Raw genomic sequence first — 7,120 nt, 5'->3', positions numbered from 1 at the left:
CCCAGGCGCCGCCTCAGTCGAACCAGTCCATCGCCCGATAATCGCGTCTCGCAAAGAAAACAGATCTCTGGACAATGGACCTGCACTAGCCGCTTAAAGGAAGACATGAAGGCCGGCTTGGCCGCCCCCCTACAATTCCAGGCTAGAACCTTCATGGATCACAGTCCGCAGGGTCGACCTCAGGCTCATCCTCCCCCTGGGTCGTGGGAGCTATGTCAAGCTGGCGACCTAGGTCGCCCTGCTGCTCTACCACACCAGATGCATCGCCAGATGCATCGCGCATGACCGCCGCCCTAATGAGTCGCACGACAGCTGGGTGGTCCCCCTCTGCCATAGCTATACCCATGGAACCATGGCCCCCGTCACCACTGTAAGAGGGCCCCTCACAGGGTGCCCCTCCGGGCGGCACCCCAACCACACCCTCTCGTGGCGTCAGTGGCTCGGTCGGACTCTCCTCCAAATGCAGTCCAAGATGAGCCCTGGACTCGCATCCCTCAGGAGCAGCCTCCAGCCGCTCACCCAAGGCTGGGGTCGGAGAGCCAAACCGATAGACCCCATCTGGGCCTCTCCCAAGGCCCTCCAGTGTATCCCAGGGGGCCCGCACGAGGGGGGTCTGACCAACAGTCAGAGGGGTCCCCTGCACTGAGGCCAATCCCCCACCCGGGGACCTATACTGAAACGGGCCTACTAGCATCCCGGGGTCCTCCGTCGAATCTCCCTGGAACTGCAGGTCCCGCTCATCCTGGGTGCCCATGCATGCAGCTAACTGAGCTTGTGGGCCCCCCCCAAGCTGGGCTTGAGTAGCCCCCCCAGGCTGGACCCGCGGACCCTGTCCCTGTAGCAGGGCCCGCTGTCCATGAGTAGCCCCCCCCCCCGCGGTCCACGCTGGGCCCGCGTGGTGAACGAACCCGGACTTTTGTGTAGCTACTTTCTCCTTTGTCAAAAGCTTCATTTTGGCCTAAAAATCTCTTGTCATTTTGTGAGACATTTATGTCTCTTTTAAACACTTTGTAATCCTGCAAAGTTAGTGAAATTGGACCTCGGTCCCGTGGATGTACCTCAATTGAGGGAACCACGTAAAAATCTCTTGTGTTCTTGTTTTATTTTTTGTTCTCTTTATTGATCTACACTTGTGGGGAGCCATTTTTCCCAACAGCTCGTTTCTATAATAATGAAGAGGATCCGTCCATAGAAATGAGGGGCTGTAATTGGCAGCATATACGACCACGTGGTGCATGCCTTGTGGGATATAATTTCTCCAATCCAAGATGATCGTATGATAAATAGGGCTTATAGAATGAATGGCATGGTGCGTCGCCACCTATTTTATATGGTGTAGGGTATAATTTCCCCATCGGCTCGTCGTACTTCACAATGAGATAGAGTTGGTAGTGGAGGAAAAATTGTTGCCTACACTGGGGCTTTTGTGGCGGGCTAAAACCATAGGATACACCTGTTGACCAGTGTTGACCTACGTGCCTAACTTGTTTAGAAGGTTGACTAATGTGTGCACGTCGGCTCGTGCGTGGGGTACTGTAGTTGGCTTCCCATCAAGTGCTCTAAAAGGGTAACGACACATTCCTCGCTTCCAGATAGGGTAAGCCAAAGGAATTAAGATATAATATAAGTGGCGCATGAGGCTTTGTTGTTGTCCCACAAGCACTTTAGCGAGCGAGGCACAACCTTGCACTCTAGCCTCGTCCACTAGAAAATACTGGCAGGCAACCTTGTAGGTAATTGTTGCCATCTTCCCATCTTTTAGGAAATATAAGATATCTTAAAGTTGATGCACTGAAATTAGCCAGAAAAATTTATGGTTTTTTTTTGTCGATAATCACTTTGAATTACGAAAATAATGGCGTTAATGCTATAAATATATATATATAATATTGATGATTGTTTAACCGCTTAAGCTTTTGAGTCTAACGGTTGGTTAATATGATATTAGAGTCAAGGACCCTTATTTTGCTCGATTTTCTTAAGTCTTTTCTTTTCATCATGACTTGATCTTGGCTCGTTCTTGAATTATCCCCGACTCATTTGTGCCTTCGCCTACATGATCCAAGCTACACATGAGAGAGATGTTAAGGCCTAACATCATTGGTTAACCTGCTATTTTGTTCCTTGTTGATCTTTGCATCCAAGTTTCTTACAACAAGATCCATAAATTAAATTGAATAAATACTTAAAAGAACAAATTGTTTATAATTTGCATGATGAATGCTCCCCAATGGATTGAAGAAGTTAATATTTTGAGATAAACCTAATTACTCATCAACAATGATTCTATCCTATGAAATTAATCTTCTTGCACTTCTTGGATACTTAAATGATTTTTTCTTTTTTGAGAAACTATGATGGGAGGGCCATATCCCAAGTTGTAGCAGGACCTCTCCGCTAGGAAGTTGCCCGTTTATTTTTCTTTTTGACTTATTCCCGATTGAGTCATTCTTGATTTGCTCTTATCGAGTTATTCTTTGCTCGTTAATACGGCTCAAGCCAACCTTGAGGAGGATATTAAGACCTAATATCCTTTATTGATCCCTTTCTTAATGGTTTAAGTTGTTAGGATCTAGTGGTTTATTAACATATGGAAACTATATGATTGATCTGCTAAGGGCTTGCAGCCCAAGCAACATTGGATAATTAGTCAACCTACCACTTTGTTTCTTCACGATCTTTGCATCCAAGTTTCATATAACAATATCTATAAGAAAGAATTTGAGTAATTTTTGTTTAAGAACAAATTGTTCCGGATTTCTTGACAAATACTTTATAATAGATTGAAGAAGTTCCTATTTTGGGATGCGTACTGAATATATTTTCTTTTAGGAAACATGGTGGGAACGCCACCATCCCAAGTTGAATTGGGGACCCCTCCACCAGGAAGAGCGGAACAAAGCAACTGAAATAAGTAGGACCTGTCATTCTTAGATGTGCACAAGATTATCTTCATTAAAATATGACACAAATGGACTTTCTCCGTTTATCTCTTTCCGGACGGAATTTCAAAAAGGACAGAGCTTTATAATAGGAGAGTGCATGTACTCATCCCCAAAAGATGATTGATTCGGCAAAGGAAAGAAATGACGTTTAGAAACAAGCTTGCCCTATACATATATTTGCTTGTCTTTGTCTCTCTAGATAATGTTCTTAAGGGAAAGAGTAATCATAGTGCATGAATGAGGGTAAACGGACCCATTCACGAATTTTAGAAATATGATGGATAAAACAGTGTGAGCAAATTTTAGTGGCATCATGTTATATTACTTAATAGACAATTGTTCCACTAATCCACATCCTACATGCCGAATAGCAGTGCCCATCACTTTCGGACTTAATAGTTTTTTTGTTGCAATACTTGTTCTTACGACCTTGAGTTGCCTGTCCGTGAGTTCCCTTGTAACCACACTTCATTCCTCAGCCCAGTATACACTTACATGCTCCAGTTTTTCAGTGAACTCTCGTACTCTTCGCCCATAAAAAAAGAAAAGCAGCACAGCAAAAAGTGAAAGACATTAATGAATTGCAAGAGCGGATATGTCAATTCCCCCAGCATTCGCCCCGGACTGTACCAAAAGTGAACTGGCATGGAGGGAGAGAGAGAGGAGCCAAGAAATACTCTCCACTACTGCTTGAAAAGCAGGAAAGAAGGCCCCAAAATCCATCTATTTTCATGTAAAATAAAATACAGGCATCCATACATACATACCTATATATATATTATTTATTAATTGAAGTTAGTAAATAATTTGCCAACTTGTTATAACGAAGTTGGTGCTTCCCTTGGTATTTACTATCAAAACTGAGAAAATAGCTGAAATATTTACCTATTTCAGCTAAAAAATTCAAAAAAAAAAAAAACTGGTTTGTTTCAAAACTGTACCGTCTGAATTTTTATCATACTTTTCCGATTGCCGATCAGCATGGGTTGACAAATCTTGATTCCCACTATATCTTTCATATATATGAATTAATCAATCATACGCATTATAAGTGCAGAGTGTTTTTTTTTTATATGAATTAATCTTGATTCCCCTCTCCTTCAGTGATCTCTAGGATGTTTTGATAGTTCCATCCATTTTCATATTGCAACCATCCAACTGTTTATGATGAAAGAAATTGCAAGCCACTACTTATTTTAAGCTTGCTGGTGCTTCCATCGTTGATCCCTCAAATGTTTTGATAGTTCCACCGGCCATTTTCATATCATCTAACTGTTCAGGATGAAAGGGATTGCAAGCTACAACTTAGTTTGAGCTCCCTGGTGCCTCGAATTTCATTTGGTTATCAAACGTATTTGCTGGATTACCATCACTTTTCAATTGAGGTTCTGAAGACGATTGTTACTATTTGATTCCCCTCGCATGACCGCTCCAATATATTCCTTGACTAAGATAATGCTGAACATAAATAAAGCAAGACCTATTAGATTCTAAAGCAGGGTTGTTTTTTTTTTTCGTTTTATTGAATGGAATTTTGGAGCAATGATGAAGTCAATATATTAAAAATCAAATTGCTGCCAGTTAAGAGATACTGAGAAGACATGACATTCTCCATCATGTTGAGAAAAGATGGTGACCGGGATAAGCGGGCTTCGTACATTGTGGACCCAAAAAAATAAAAATACGGTACTATACGGTCGTTTCCGTGAATTCTATTAAGCTGATGCTAGCTTGGTATTGCTTGCTGAATTTGCCCATTTTGGATTTGCGCTGAACTTTCGAAGGCCGTTTTAAGTGGGTTCAGCACTCGTACTGCGTTGCCCAACTCCCGTGGTGCTTTAGGATGGGAGTGACACTGGCATCCGCTCGATATACCTAGCGTCAAATTTAGGCCAAGCCAAGGTAGCTTTGCACGTTTGTGGATAAACTTCTCCAATGGAAGGGTGGCCACAAAAGCACCGTTGGTATGAAATTATCAAATGCTCATGTTGATCTCTCATCGCTTTTGTGAAGGCCTTTTTTTAAGTAATCGACCAAATTGGTAATGGTTGAGAACTAATGCTTGATGACATTACGTGTTGCAACAATGATCGTATACGTGTTGGAATAATCTTCGTTAGGGCTCGCTTCAAGTGGAGAGTCTTGCATATTTAATTTAGTTGGTGGTCTTCGACAGGCATAAATAGGAAAGACCAATTCATAAAGCAAGACCAAGTTGACAGGAGAGTGATAAGGTTTGTTACTTATGGTTCATGACTTCAACTCCTTTTGGGTACTTGAAACATTGTCTGAATATATAATAGTTTATCCACCGGCTGTGTGAAAACTGAAAGGTGAGCCGCTCCATGACAAGCTCAACATGAATGCCTGAATAAATGTACTCAACTTGCACAAAATGCCGCTTTTGATTCAAGGATTAAAATAATAATGACCATTGATTTTGAATAAAAATTGTAACCATGATACCTTTAGTATTTGTTTTAATAGACATGTATTGCATGCATACGTCTGTTGGTTGCACCAATACCATAACAGGAGCGTTTTGATCCACTCATACCATACACGCTCGCCGCCCCACTCTTCCCATCCAAATTCCCAGTCTAATACTTCGATTTCACGAATTCCTTTTTCTTTTTTCTTGAACTAGAGTTAGAGCCTCACTTTAAGGACCATATATGGAGCCGGCATGCATGATGATGCTTTACAAAGGAGTGCTTTGGCTGCAGCAAAAAAAAGGAGGAGTGCTTTGGATCTCTCCATGCTGCGTTGTCCCTTCTGGTGTGTGCTGGGAAACGGCTTATAAAGCACTAGAAGCTGGGAGAACCGGGAAAGATTATAACGAGAAGGTGGATTCTCCACTCTGGTTGTTGATGGAAATGCACCACACAAAGCCTGCTCCTTTTTCTGGTGCTCATGAGCCTGGCTTGAGGAGATCGAGGGGATGCTCCCACTGTCGTGGCAAGCCGGGGGCCCGCACGTAGAACCATTGGTCTCGATTACCCGAAGCCAACGAGACGAGATGGTGGTGGGGGTGTTTTGGTAGGGACTAAAGAACTCGATAGAGTTCGATGCTTATATCCACGCTTATATCCACACTAGCCAAAGAACTCGATAGAGTTCGACGCTTATATCCACACTAGCCAAAGAACTCGATAGAGTTCGACGCCAGCATGATGGCCCTTCAGGTGCCATGTGACGGGAGGATGAACACTTGGTTCCAAATGCTTCTGGCTTCCAAGAATTGAAATACCAACGCAAAATATGACATGCACCAGTTTATTTTGGCCTTTCACAAATGCTTGGTGGATGCCTCCTCGGAATGCATACGTGACAATCAAATCTATGGTCATCATGGATCGGCAAATGCAAGGAGGAAAATAGCAAGCAAGAAAAGAGCACGCACAACCATGAGAGGACATTAAATTTAACGTGGTTTGGCCAAATGCAAGATCTACCTCAAATTTAGGTGTGGCAATCGAATCAGGTCAAATCGGATATGGGTCGGGTCAAAATTCGTTAATCCAAATCCGACCTATTTATTAAATAGGTCAAAAAATTTATATTTGAATCCATCCAAATAGATAATCCGATCTAACCCACATAATCCATTTATTTAATAGGTTAAGTCAGGTTAAACAGATTAAGTTAATCTTAAATATATCAGATGAAATTAAATATATTAAATATGTTAAGTGAATCCGATTATATAAGTTAAGCAGATTTTAAATAGATTAAACAGATTTTAAATGGGTTAAATAAATCAGTTCGTCCGACTTAATTATTGAACAGATCAAAATAGGTTAAATGAAATAAAGATCTAAATCTGAATCTTACTTATTTGATAAACAGATTTGGACAGATTGATCCATATATATTCGAACATACTTATATCAAATTCAAACCTACTTAAAGCAGATTATTTGCTAGATTGAGTTGATGGATCAGACTATAAATTGCCACCTTTATATTTCAGGGTCCAGGTGGAAACGCCTACAAATGCTGAGGGAGAGACACCTAGCATCCAACGTAATGGTAATGCTATGGCTGGCTAAGTGTTTAAAAAGGTTTGGGCAACCTGAAAGAATTCCAGCCAGTGCAGACTTCCATGTTTGATTTTCCATCCTAGACATTCGAAGTGTACTTCGCTTCAGAAGGTGACATTGATTATACCCCAC

The sequence above is a fragment of the Phoenix dactylifera genome, chromosome 1 (assembly GCF_009389715.1).
Source record: "Phoenix dactylifera cultivar Barhee BC4 chromosome 1, palm_55x_up_171113_PBpolish2nd_filt_p, whole genome shotgun sequence".
Lineage (NCBI taxonomy): Eukaryota > Viridiplantae > Streptophyta > Magnoliopsida > Arecales > Arecaceae > Phoenix > Phoenix dactylifera.
The sequence above is the reverse complement of the archived record's forward strand: the minus strand, read 5'-3'. Positions refer to the sequence as shown.